At 40.9% G+C, this 13,695-nt stretch overlaps 1 pseudogene; it reads right to left on the bottom strand.

Annotated features, from left to right (window-relative positions):
• Positions 1 to 7,010: 7,010 nt before the first annotated feature.
• Positions 7,011 to 8,152, bottom strand: LOC101725129 (large ribosomal subunit protein uL23 pseudogene; annotated as a pseudogene).
• Between the last annotated feature and the right edge of the window lie 5,543 nt (positions 8,153 to 13,695).

Below are 13,695 nucleotides of genomic sequence, written 5' to 3'. Positions count from 1 at the left end.
TAAAAATAAGAAGGATCAATAAAACCAGTAAAAATGTCTTCCCTGAGTTCTTTAATTTCTATTATGTTGTATGTCCTTTTCACTTTTTTTTTTTTTTTTTTTTGTACCGGGGATCGAGCTCGGGACCTTGCGCTTTCAAGGCAGGTGCCAGAACCACTGAGCTAAATCCCAGGCCAGTGCTCTTCATTTTTATTATTAAAATTTTAATTTGTGTCAGTCCATGTTTGCAGTACATAATGATTACATTCATTGTGGGGAGCTGGCGCATGTACACAACACATCTTCATTCTTTTTATGTCCCCTCCCTGCCATCTCTAGGTCCCATTCCCATTTGCAAAAGGTCTATCTCCATGTTTCTTTTATGTGTCTTTTATTTTGCTCTTTATTTATATTTTGAGTTTCTCATAGAAACCATTGGATATTTAAGCTCACGTGTCTGATTTCACTTAACACTGTGGTCTCAAGGTGCATCCACTTTCTTGCAAATGACCCAAGTTTATTCTTTATAGCAGAGTAGCACTCCACTGTGTGTTGGTGCTACATTTTCTTTATCCATTCATCTATTGATAGATGTATAGGCTGCTTCCAAGACTTAGCTGTTATGAATTGGCAGCACATACTTTTTTTTTTTTGGTACCAGGGATCAAACTCGGGTCTTTGCCCTTGCAAGGTGGCAAAACCACTGAGCTAAATGCCCAGCCTAGCAGCACATGCTTTTGAAAAGAGCCAGGGGCGAGGGGTGTATGTAGCTCAGTGGTAGAACAATCCTCACTTCACTGTGGGTTCAATCCTCACAAAAAATGAAACAGAACAACAAAGATAAATGAACAAACAAACAAACAAAAAAGAGCTGAAATCAGTGGATATAGAAGATCAAGGTCTATGGAATATTATCTCCCATGGAAAAATCCAAGTTTACTCAACCTGTGATTCACACGGCAGACTAGGTCTCACAAAAGCTGTGACAATAAATAAAATCCTCCTCTCCTTCCTCCTTCTCTGGTCTGGGAATTTGGGCTTACTTCAGCCTGCCTTCCTGCCCAGCATCCGCTGGCTTCTTAGACACTGCAGGTCCACCTGCCTTCCTTTGGTTGTGTCCATGGAAGGAAAATTTAATAAATCCTGAAAGACCTGTATGGACTCAGCCACTGATTTCAGAAAACAATGGCTTATGCAATAAGCTAGTGTTCATCTATCTTCCTTGAAATAGTCATCTACTATTAATTACATTTCCTGAGTTCTCAGAACCGGAGAATCAGGTCTATCTAGGGGAACTCACTTCTTGATTTTCCACAACATACATTGGTTCAAATGCAGAAGAGGAAGCACAATCATATCGACTGTAAAATCTGATGATTTTGAAACCAGAAGAGGGACTTGTGTGCCTCCAAATGTTGACATCAACATCTGTCTCCCTAGTGTGGTTTCCCAACCATGGATGAGTGGGATGAAAGATGATTTTAGGCTGTGTGTGGGTCGATTCTCAAGGAAAGTTTTTTTCCTCTGGTGCCGGGGATCTAACCTAGCATGTGTGTGCAAAGCAAGCATTGTACACCCTCATAGCCCAACTTTCAAAAAATGTGATCATTACATACTTATTGTACTGGGTTGGATAGTGCGCCTCTCCAAATTGATGTCCACCTAGAATCTCAGACCATAATATTACTTGGAAATAGGTTCTTTGCAGGTGTGGTTAAACAGGATCTCTCTGTGAAATAATATTGGCTTTAGGGGGCCTCTAAATCCAATGCCTGATAAAAGAAAGGAGAGGGATATTTGAATACAGGGCCACCCAGGGAGAAAAGGTCATGTGAACGTGGGTAGAGAGTAGACTGAGGTATCTACAGGCCATGGCTCACTGAGGAGCTAGGAGAGGGCCATGAGCAAGTTCTCCTGCCCTCAGAGCCTCTGGAAGGAACCAACCTCGCCCACACTTTCATTTGGATTGTTTTATTTGTTAGCTTTTGGTTTTTTTTTTTTGGCACTGGGGATTGAACTCAGGTCCTTGTGCTTGCAAGCCAGGCAGTGGAATCACTGAGCTAAATCCCTGGCCATGTTAGCTTTTGTTTTTTGAGACACGGTCTTGCTTTGTAATTCAGACTGACTTTGAACTCACTATGTAGTTCAGGCTGGCCCTGAACTCACAGCGATCCTCGTGCCTCAGCCCCCCGAGTGCTGGGATTATAGGCATGTGGTACTACACCTGGCCAACACTTTCATTTTGAAATTCTGGCCTTCAAGACTAGGGGAGAGTACATTTCTGTTCTTTCTCTCTTTCTCTTTCTTTCTTTTCTCTCTTTCTTTCTTTCCTTTTTTCCCTTTCTTTTTTTCTTTCATTCTTTCTTTCTTTCTTTTTCTTTCTTCTCTCTTCCCTTCCTTCCCCTCCTAATTTCCCCTCCTCCTCCTCTTCTTCCTCCTCTCTCTCTCTCCCTCCCTCTCATATTTCTGTTGTTTTGAGTCACCTAGTTTGTAGTAATTTATTATGGCAGTCCTAGGAAATGACTATACTTTAAAAGGTATTTTATACGAAATACACCTGATACACAAAATCTGTGATTTTACAACTCTCACTGCTTAGATTAGTAGTCCCAAATTTACTTAGGTAGCAAAAAATACATTCATTAAAAAAATATGTATATAATCCCATAGGAGATAGGAAGCTATTGCCGAAATGGAGTGGATGGTCCATGGATGGAGGGCTCATTAGCCAAACCCTGCTGCTCTGCTGACCTGGAGAGCTGTTGCAGAATATGGGTCAAATCTTATCTCTGTCCGCTCGATGACTTAACATGAGTCCTGCCCTTGAGAAGCTCCTTCTTCCTCAGTAGTAAAACGGGAAAAGTGGTAACTTCACAGAACTCACGTGGAGATTGGGACCTTTTGTCTTCAGCCTGGTACTTTCTTTTGGTACTGGGGATCAAACTCAGAGGCACTTCACCACTGAGCTACGTCCCATCCCTTTTTATTTTTTATTTTGAGACAGCCTCATTAAGTTGTCCAGGCTGGCCTTGAACTTGTGATCCTCCTGCCTAGGCCTCTTGAGTAGCTGGGATGACAGGTGTGCAATAATAATGCTCTCGGTTGTAGCTTGTGGTCTTAACCTCCATATTGTGCCGTGTAGGAGTTTAAAAAATGTAGAAATAGTGTTGGGGTGTAGCTCAGTGGTACAGTGCTTGCCTAGCCTGGGTAAGGTCCTAGTTTCCATTCCCAGCACTGAAAAAAAAAAACAGCGCAAGAAAAAGACTTGGTCTTTGGCAGGTCTTATTACAAGCACATCTCTGCCTCTTAGCAGGTATTCGACTGCAGGTGAGCTCTTAGAACTCTGAATTCCAAACGAATGCAGTCATATATACCTCATAGAATTCCTGAGGGTTGAAATAGCATGCCGTCTCACCATGAAATGGGGGCATGGGACACAACTAACACTGTACCAAATATTTTACCTATACCAACAATGTGCTTAATTCTTCCTACACCCTCTCGAGGCAAATGTGCTTATCCTTATTTTACAGATGAGAACACTAAGGTTTGGAGAGATTTACCAAGATTACATGGTTGGCATGTGACAGAGTGGAGTTCAAACTCAGGCAGTCCGACTCCAGCACAAGCTCCCATTTGCTGTCACTGTCCTTCCTGACATGCAGAACACTGCGGGGGGTGGGGAGTGGGGTGTAGTTGAGACAGCTCCAGGTATCCTACAAGTGTAGCAGCTGGTGAGGCAGTCAGTTCAGATTGAGGGTACCTTTACCCAAGGATGGGTTTCTCCATTATGTTTTAACAGATTTTTTTGCTCATTTGAGACACGCTGTAGATTTTTATGTTAATCTTATCCCCACCTTTCTGAAAATATGAATTAGCCAATGTATTGCCTTGGGTTTGTACCAAGGTATATATCTAAATACCAGGTATATATATACCTGGGACTGACTGGAGGTAGCCAGGGCAGTGTTCATTAGTGATGATAAAAGTAGGCATCATTACATCTTGCGCCTGAGTGTTGTGAAGTTGTGGTCCAATTTTTACTTCACAATATTTGGGGATTAGGCACAGGGTGATGATTGTTGATGAATGATAGGTACACAGTGTTCATCAATTTATGTTCTCTATGTTTTTGTGCATGCTTGAAAATTTTCAACATAGATGAAAAATAGTCAAAAAGAATAAGATTTGTTTTTTTGTAGAAATTCCTCTTCAAATTAAGGAACTCTCTTTTCCTAGCTTAATGTAAATTATTTTATTAAGAATGAATGTAGATGGGCTGGGGATTTAGCTCAGTGGTTCTGGGGCCTGCCTTGAAAGCCCAAGGTCCCGAGTTCGATCTCTGGTACCAAAAAAAAAAAAAAAAAAAAAAAAGAATGAATACAGAATTAAATGTATCTTTTTTTTTTGAGACCCGGTCTCACTATCAGTTCAGGCTGGCCTTGAACTCACTATGTAGCCCAGGCTGGCCTTGAACTCATATTGATCCTCCTGCCTCAGCCTCCTGAGTGTTGGATTACAGGTGTGCACCACTATGCTCGGCCACCAAATGTATCTTAAAAAAAAGTCCCACATATATATGTATTACAGTGCTGGGAATTGAACCCAGGACCTCATATGCACTGGGTAAGTGCTTTATCACTGAGCTACAACCTCTGCCCTAAAAATACATTTTTTAAAAGAAAAGGTACAACAGGATCCACTCATCTTAAATCACCAAGGGGAGAAATTTTGAGAATCTCAATATAAAAAATTGAGAACTCATTCACCAAATATTTAGATTCGCTTGTTTCTCCGTCTTTTCATCCACCGAGAGTTTACCATAAGAGCAGCAGTACCTCCAGGGCACAGCACATTGCTGAAAACCAGAAGGGAATGCATAATTAATGTGTCACCCTAGGGTTTTGCGGGGAGGGAGATGTAGTTAATGGACTCCTGCGGCTGGGATTAGATATAGTTAGCTAACATTCTCCAGCAGCTAACTCTTTTTGGAAATTGCCCATGGCCTGAGGACCACTTTTCTCCAAGATGGACCCAGCCCCCTTCCCCCATTCAGGACCGTTGGCAGGGCTGTTCCATTTTCAGGATCCCGTAGGGTGGCTGAGGCCATGTGACTCTCATTGGTCAATAAAATGTGAGTAATGTTATGTGCTACTTCCTGGTGGAAACTTTGTCCTTTGCTTTGTCTTGTGCTTCTGCTCTGGGACATGTGGAAACATTGTAACCAAGATAATCTTCCCAGAGCCTTGAACTTAGTATGTTCCTGACCAGACAGTGGTATTTGAAGGAAGCAGAGAGAGTGGAAATACATAAATGGAAAGAGAAAGTTATTCTACGCTCAGTCTCACAAGGATATCCATGATGAACAAAGATGAACTCAGGACAGTGTTCCTCGAGAGATTAATTATGGATTAACTATGTGTCTGGGCCCCATGTACACTGCATTTTTGAGGGGACATCTATGTGTAGTGCCACTTGTCTCAGGGAATGGGATTTGTAAAATTTAGAGAGTTAAGAGGGTGACATGCTTAGACAATTATTTAAAGTATCCTTTCTTTTTCAGCACATTCAAATCATTTTGAGCTGTTTTTGCTTTGCCGTGGCAGAGATGAATGTGAGCTTTGTAGGACACTGCCTCCACTTTTTCCAGTGACAGCTATTTTGAGTCCTTTACTAGGAATACCACAGCTCTTGCTTTGGAATTGCCTAGGCCAAGGGTCTGTGTTACGGTTTGGACTTAAAATGTCCTCCAGAAGGCTCATGTGTTGAAGGCTTAATTCCCATTGCAGCAATGTTCAGAGGCGGGGCCTAGAGTGGTGATCAGATTAGGAGGAGGCTGACCTTACCAATGAATCAGCCCATTGATCAATTCATAGCTGAATGGGCTATTAGGAGGTGGAGGAAGTAAGTCACTGGGGGTGTAACTTTGAAGGGTACATTTTGTCCCTAGCCCCCACCTGCCAGGCTCTTTTTTATGTTTTCAGCCATGAGGTAAGTGGCTTTGCTCTACCACATCCTTTTGCCACCATGTTTCTGCCTTGCCACAGGCTGGGAAACATGCAGCCACCTGACCATGGACTGAAACCTCTGAAACCGTGAGCCAAAAGAAATCCATCCTCCTTAATGTTCTTACTCTCAGGAATTTTGGCACCACAATAGAAAGCTGACTAACATCATGTACAAACTTCGGTCTATGGGCCAAATCTAACCTGTTGCTTATTTTTAGATTGTGAAATTTCAGTTTACATTTAAATTTTACTTAAATTAATATTATATTTATTATGAGATATAATGATTTTTACTTTTTATTTTTTGGTACTGGGCATCGAACTCAGGACCTGGTACTTGTGAGGTAGGTGGAGGGCCACTGAACTAAATCCCCGACCCTTGGTTTTTACATTTTTAAATGGTTAATGAATCAAAAGAATAACATTTTATGATACATAAAAAGGATATGAAATCCAATTTTGATGTCCAAGAATAATGTTCTTTTGGGATTCCATGTCCATTCATTTCTGTATTGCCTGTGCTTTCTTTTCTATTTCAAGGGAGAGTTGAATGGTGGCAACAAAGATTCTACAGCCCACAAAAGCTAAAATACTAGTGGGCCCTTTACAGGGCTGACTATCACTATGTAGCTCAGACATAGGAGTTTCTCCTCCTTTATCAGATTCTTGAGTTGAAGTTGTTATTGATGTCTCTGATGTGTTCCTATAAGCCTGGTGAAAATCAGTACATCTACAGTGGGCTCTTCTTTGGACCTGTATTTCCTTTTTCTGGGCCTAACTTCTGAATACTTCAAGGAACAAAAACCACTTTCTTCACCAACCCTCTGCCAGTGATGGGGTATGATCTGCTGGTCCATCTTCCTCCATGGTTCCTTTGAGGGAAGTCAGCTGAGTTTTAAGAAAAATGGAAATCTAACCTCTTCATTTATATCTTTTCATTTCTACATAAACAAAGCTAATGAGGCTGGATCAGAGAGTCTTTCTTTTTTCCTGTGTATTTGGAATTAGTCAGCTGGACTCAGTTTAGATGATCCCAATTTTGTTGGCAACATCCAAAGCATCATCATCAGGAGCCAGTCAGACATACGCCTTCTTCTCTCCATCAGGCCTGATTAGGGTGTTGACCTTGGTCACATCCATGTCATAGAGCTTCTCCACAGCTTGTCTGATCTGGTGCTTGTTGGCCTTGACATCCACAATGAATACGAGTGTGCTGTTGTCCTCTCTTCTCTTCTTCATGGCCGACTCTGTGGTCAGGGGGAACTTGATGGCATAGTGGTCAAGCTTGTTTCTCCTGGGGGCGCTTTTCCGAGTGTATTTCGGCTGCCGCCGGAGCCGCAGTGTCTTGGGACCGCGGAAGGTGGGTGACGTGCGTATTTTCTTCTTTTTGTAGCTGTGTATGCCTTTCAGCACTGCTTTCTTGGCTTTCAAAGCTTTTGCTTTGGCTTCAGCTTTGGGAGGGGCAGGAGCTTCCTTCTTCGCCTTCGGTGCCATCTTGGTAAAAAGGTAGAGTGTCTTTCTTTTACCTTTTTCTTTTCTTCCTGGATCAGACTTCTCTATTCCTAAAATACTCTCCTAGATTTTTCTCCTCTGGCTTTTCTACCTAGTGAGAGATTTGAAGTTAAGGAGTTCTGGCTTTGCCTAAAGCATTCATTGTCTACATACTTCCTACCTTAAACTTCCTCAAATGTGTAATCCCATATCTAAGAAATATTCTCCCATAAAATCTCCAGGTTTATTTTCTCAGAACAAAAGAAATGTCTTTTAAAAATAACCATGTCAGGCTGCGTATGCTGCTCAGTGGTAGAGTGCTTGTCTAGCGTGTGCAAGGTCCTGGGTTTGATTCCCAGCTTTGCCCCAAATAAGTAAACAAAGACAGCCACGACATCTCGAAACTTGGTGAGGTTTTAAGGGTTCTGGAAATCTCTGTCTCAGCCTTCCTTCTCAGACCTACCCACATATTCTGGCAAAACTGGCTGGTGTAGCATTCCCGCTCTTCAGAGTACCTCCCTGATTCCTCTCCTGATGGACTCCAACAACTTTAGCTTCAGAGTAGTTTTCTGACCTGCGATCCCTTTGAGGGTATATCAGTCTGCTAGGGCTGCTGTACACAGTACCACGTCAGTTGTCCTCATTCTGGAGGCCGGAAGTTGGCTTGGCAAGGTCAGTTTATTCTGCGGGCTGTATGGGAAGGGTGTGTTCCAGGTCGTGGCTTGTAGATGGCTGTGTTCTCCATGCGTCTCTTTACATCATCTTCTCTCTGTACATGTTTGTGCCTGTGTATTAGTCACATTCCAGTCATGGGACAAAATACCTGGCATCCACTACTTAAAGGAGAAGTGGTTTATTTTGTCTCATATATTTAGGAGTTCAGTCCATGGTTAGCTGGCTCCAAGGTAGAAAACTGCTCAACCCATGGCAGTAAGGAGAGAGAGAGAGAGAATGAACATACTCTTCTGCTTATGCCCCTATTATCCACCTATTGCGACCAGGCCCCACCTTCTAACTCATCAGTGTACGAATCCACTGACGATTTGAGTGATTCCATGATTTAATCACCTTTTTGGAAAAAGCCCCATCTCTGAACACATGAGACTTTTGAGGGTCATTTCAGATCTGAACCATATCAGCCCGTGTCTACATTTCCTGTTTTTATAAGTTCACTACTCCAATATGACTTTATTTTAACCAATTACAACCTGCTTTCAAATTAGGAAACATGCTGAGGTCGTAGGAGTTAGGAATTCAACAAGATGTGTTGGCATATGCCTGTAATCCCAGCCCTTGGGAGGCTGAGGCAGGAGGATCACCTTGAGTTCAAGGCCAGCCTGGACTACATAGTGAGACCATCTCAAAAAAAAAAAAAGGGCTTCAATAGAGAATTTTTTTGAGACACAACTCAGCCCATAACAGGGGTCACTTTAAGTTTCTCCCTGACCCTCTAGCCCCTCTTATGCAAGGACTTGCTTTCTGGCATCAATTCCTGTTTTCATTTTATGGTGCAATTTTTATGGACAATAGGATTGAAATATATATCCTTTCTTGGGGTTGTCTGGCCTGACTGTGAAGATTTCTTATTTTTAATTTTTTCTCCAGGGCTTCAGGCTTTCTCCTAAGGAATTCTCTCTTTTTCTTGAGAGTGTAACCTAATCAACCAGTGTTCTTTTATTTTCTGTTTCTTGCTCTCTATTTTTGCTCTCCTAGTAAAGCTGAAACACATCTTTTAGAATCAGTGCATTTCTTTCCTTATTTTCTGAGCAAAACAGATTTCCAGAAACAGATAATGTACAGATAAATTTTTTTTTCAGTTTGAAATTTAATTTTTAAAGATTTAAAAAATACTGTAGTAAAACACAGACTGTGTGAAATTTACATCTTCATCATTTTTGATTGTGCAGTTTGGTAGTGTTAAGTATATTCATGGATTGTTGTGTTTAAATTATTCTTAATCTTTGATTTATGATAATTTTATTTTACTTGGCTTATAATAATTTCATTATTATTTCTCTTCCTCATGCCAGAAGGATAGCAGGTCCCATGTAGAATGATTACCTATATTCTTCTTCTCTAATCTTTTACTATGAAAACTTTTAGATATAAAGAAGAGTTGGAAGAAAAGAATATTGAGCACTTAATGTCTATATTCAACAGTAATATTTAATTATATTTGAATTGTACATTATATCTGCATGTACATGTATATTTATAAGTGTATATCTTTAATATCTATGTTTATGAATGTATATGTGTATAAAATTATACAAAATATATACTTTTCTGTACTGTCTGAAGGCAAATTATAAAAATCAGAACACTTTGCCCCTAATAGTTCAGCATTTATAACATAAAAATAAAGGTATTTTCCTATACAACAACATATCATTATCACATCAAAGAAAACGGACAAATTTCTGAATACTATAATTTAATAGTCTACATTCAAATTTCCTTAGTCATCTCTAAATGTGTTTTCTAGAATTGTTTTTTAAAATTTTTGTTCTTTGAACCAGGACTAAACAAGGTTTGTACACTGTATTCCAATTCTGTTTTGTTTATCCATTGGAATGCTTTTTTACTCCTTTATGGTTGAAGGCAAAACTTGGCCCTGTAAAATAAAGTAAAAACCAAAATACAGTGGATTTATGAAAGTCACAAGTTATTGTGGACCAGCCGAACAGTTTCAAGAGATTTATAATCAGCTTACTACTTGGCCCTAAAACAACATGGAGAGGAATAGAACTTCAGTCTGCTGAATTATCACCACCTGTAAATACCAGATACTACAAGAAAAAGGCCAATTCTCTTTGGTCCATGCACACTTGACGTCTTTTATAATTTCAAGTCCTTGGTTGCTGTCCTTTCTAAGAATAAAGAAAGGAAAAATGATTCCACTCATGCTTAATAATGTTATAAAATGAAGTTTTGTAAGATTTCCATGATATGAAAATACTTTCTTTTCCTGGTGACCTATTCTTTGATTTGCTCTGCTTAAGTGTAAATCTGCCAGAACAAACTGTACTACCAGTAAAAACTAGCCTTGTGTCTGTAAACGTCAGCCAAAGTATAATGTGCTGCAGCCTACAGTGGTCAACATGCATAGAAGTCCCTCTGCCTGCGTTTCCCCATGTGCTGTTTCAGTTGCCCTGGTGTAAGATCAGTCTCAAGATTTCCTGGTCAATATGCCAAGAGGTGGGGGAGAGTTGGAGTGCGGATTCATCATGCTCCTTTCCCACTTTCTGAATTCAGAAACATTTGAGATGTGGATTAGGGGTTATTCAGGAGGTGGAAATAGGCTTGTGGTTGTAAAGTGGACTGGAGAATGTGGTTGTACCTAATGCCAGGCCTCTTTTGCTGCATGTTCTAGAATCTGGGTTAACTGACCAGAGGTGGAGTTTGAGCATTTAGAGGCAGACTCATATACCCAGAATCGCCACCTCACACTTGTGAGCCCTAATAGTGAGCATAAAAAGCACAACTTGGTATTGTTTTAAAGAAATGGATGCATCTGATTTAAATACAGCAAAACTCATTATTTTCAATGTGTAGTTGAATGTGTCTTGACAAATATATAGTATCACATAGCATTCCCATAACGACAGGGACTGCCTTCTGATTATCTTTTCAGTCATTCTCCTCTTCTCTCTCTCCCCATAGTTTTGTTTCCAGAAAGTTCTCTCTTTTGTTTTTGTTTTTTTGGTACTGGGGATTGAAGTCAGGTCTTTGCAGTTGCAAGACAGGCTGCAGAACCACTGAGCTAGATCCCCGGCCTTTCTCTTTTGTTTATTTTGAGACAGGGTCTTGCTATGTAGTTCAGGCTGGCCTTGAACTCATTATGTATCCCAGGCTATCTTCAAACTAATAGAGCTCCTCCAGCCCCAGCCTCCCAAGTGCTGGGATCACAGGTGTGTACCATAACACCTGGATAGAATGTTCTATATGTAAAATTGTATAGTATGTGGCATCCATGACGTTGCATGTGTCAGTAGATTGTTTCTTATTGCTAAGTTGTCTTTCATTGTATGGATGTACACCGATTGGTTTATCTATTCACCAGTTGATGGATATTTAGGCTGTTTCCAGTTTTAGGCAATTATGAATGAAGTTGCTAAATATTTGTGTACGGGGTTTGTGGAGACTAATTTTTCATTTATCTGAGGTAAATGCCAACCTTGTGACTGTTGGATTATATGATGTGTATGTTTAACTTTGTAAGAAACGGTGTGCTGCTTTTTAAAGAATATTCTACCCAATGAAGGAACATGAACCAGTGTACGTTATACTCTCAACACTCATGAGGCAGATGAATTTCTCACCTGGAGATGAGTAAGGAAGGAGTGGGCAGAGATGATAGATATAGGACTTTATTGTAGTGTCCCCCAAACCTGGATGAACATTAGAATCTCATAGGAAGCTTTCATAAATTATGATGCTGGCCCCCCCGCCTTGGAATTAATAGGTTTTTGGTGGAACCTAATTTTTAAAGAGCTCCACATGATTAAAGATATATCAAGGATTAAGGACCTCTGCTCCAGCGTCACCATGGGCCCTAAGCCACAGGGACAAGAAACCATGAACTAAAACCTCTAAAACTGTGAACAGGAATAAACTCTTCATCTTTTTAAGTTTATTACCTCAGATATTTTGTTTCAGTAACAGAAAGCTGACTAATAGAAAGTACTTGTGATAGTTAATCTTGGTTGTCATCTTAACTGGATTGAGAGCTGCCTAGAAAATTGGTAAAGCATACTGGTGGGTGTTTTGGTGAGTGCATTTCTGGCAAGATTGGTGTGGGGTCAGTGAACTGAGTGGGGAAATGTAGGGAACAGGGAAAGGGGGCGTTACTAGAACCTCTGCAGTGAGTCCTAGTCTCCTGCGAGCCACGGCAGCACAGGCGAGTTAACTTTTACAGGAAAGGTAGAAAAATGAGACTGAGAAAAAGCTGAGCTTTGGGTCTGATCAGTGCTGCTCTGGTCAGCAAAGACAAGAGCCCCCAGTTTCCCGCACCTTTTATTCAGGGAGAAACAAATGTAACAAATGACTTGCAGAGAGTTCAGTACATCCTGCATAAATAAGATGTAACAATCCAAGAACAATGAGGAACTGAGTAGATGTTTGTTCCTCCCAGGATGTTTTCAGCTCCTAGGGTGTTTCTTGTCCTGGAGCATCACAGCATCACGGGATCATTGAGGTCTCAGTTGTGACCGGAGGCCAAAATGGAATTATGTCTCGGAATTCCATAGCTGGGCTGTAGGCAGGAGAACTAGGCCTAATCAAATTATTTTTCCCTAAAATTATGTAGCATTGCTCCCGACAGGGAAGCCCTGCCCAGAATATGGCAGCTCCACCCCATGTAGGCTGGAGGCTGCATGAAACAGAAGGCAGGAGGAAGGGGAAGTTCATGTGTGCATGCTCGAGCATTTTTGAGGGAGTGTATCTTTGCTGTTGCCATCATCTGGGGACATCAGAGTTCAGATTTGTTAGCCTTTCACCGTGTCTTGCCCCAGGGATTCCCCAAGGGGCCTCCATGCCTTCGGCCTTGGTCTTGGCCTGCATCATTGGGTCCTCTTGTTCTGAGGCTTCTCGCTTCTTGAACTGAGAAGCCATTGGCTTCCCTGGTTCTCTAGGAAATATGTACATAAGTACAGTTGGTTATAGAATCCAAACTAATACAGTTACTATAAATACTTCATCTGCTATATTCCTATCCATTTGAGGTTTGTTGTTTTTTTTTTTTTGGTTTAGCACAAGTTTTTCACTTTTCCATGATGAAATTAGTGATCATTTTATCTATCTTCTTTTGCTTCAACACTTAGAAAAGTACCACTTCTCCAAAGACTGGAGCTGGACTCATTGTTAGCTGGAATTTAATGGGGAGAGGAGGTAAAGAAATCAGGACTCAAAGAGCTGAGGTTGTTAGGACTGGCTTCGTTGCAAGCTGTGTTTTCATTCTCTCTCTTTCCCTCTAACACCTCTCTGACTGAGGGTGGGATTGAGGTCCACATCATTATGTGAAAAATCCAGCTAACTTAGGTGGTTCCTAGTGTCTAAATGTGTTCAATTTCTTTCTCCATTGCCATTGTTTTAGTTCAGCTTTCATGATTTATCTTCTGGTTCCTTTAATTACCTGTTTCTTCTGTTTGGTTCTTAGTACCTTCTGTACTAAGCAAGTATAGATTGAATATCCCCTATCTGGAAGGCTTGGAACTAG

The sequence above is a fragment of the Heterocephalus glaber genome, unplaced genomic scaffold, assembly GCF_053883595.1.
Source record: "Heterocephalus glaber isolate CG9 unplaced genomic scaffold, H.glaber_assembly_v1.0 deba00001572, whole genome shotgun sequence".
Taxonomy (NCBI): domain Eukaryota; kingdom Metazoa; phylum Chordata; class Mammalia; order Rodentia; family Bathyergidae; genus Heterocephalus; species Heterocephalus glaber.
This window is presented reverse-complemented; position numbering and strand designations above follow the sequence as displayed.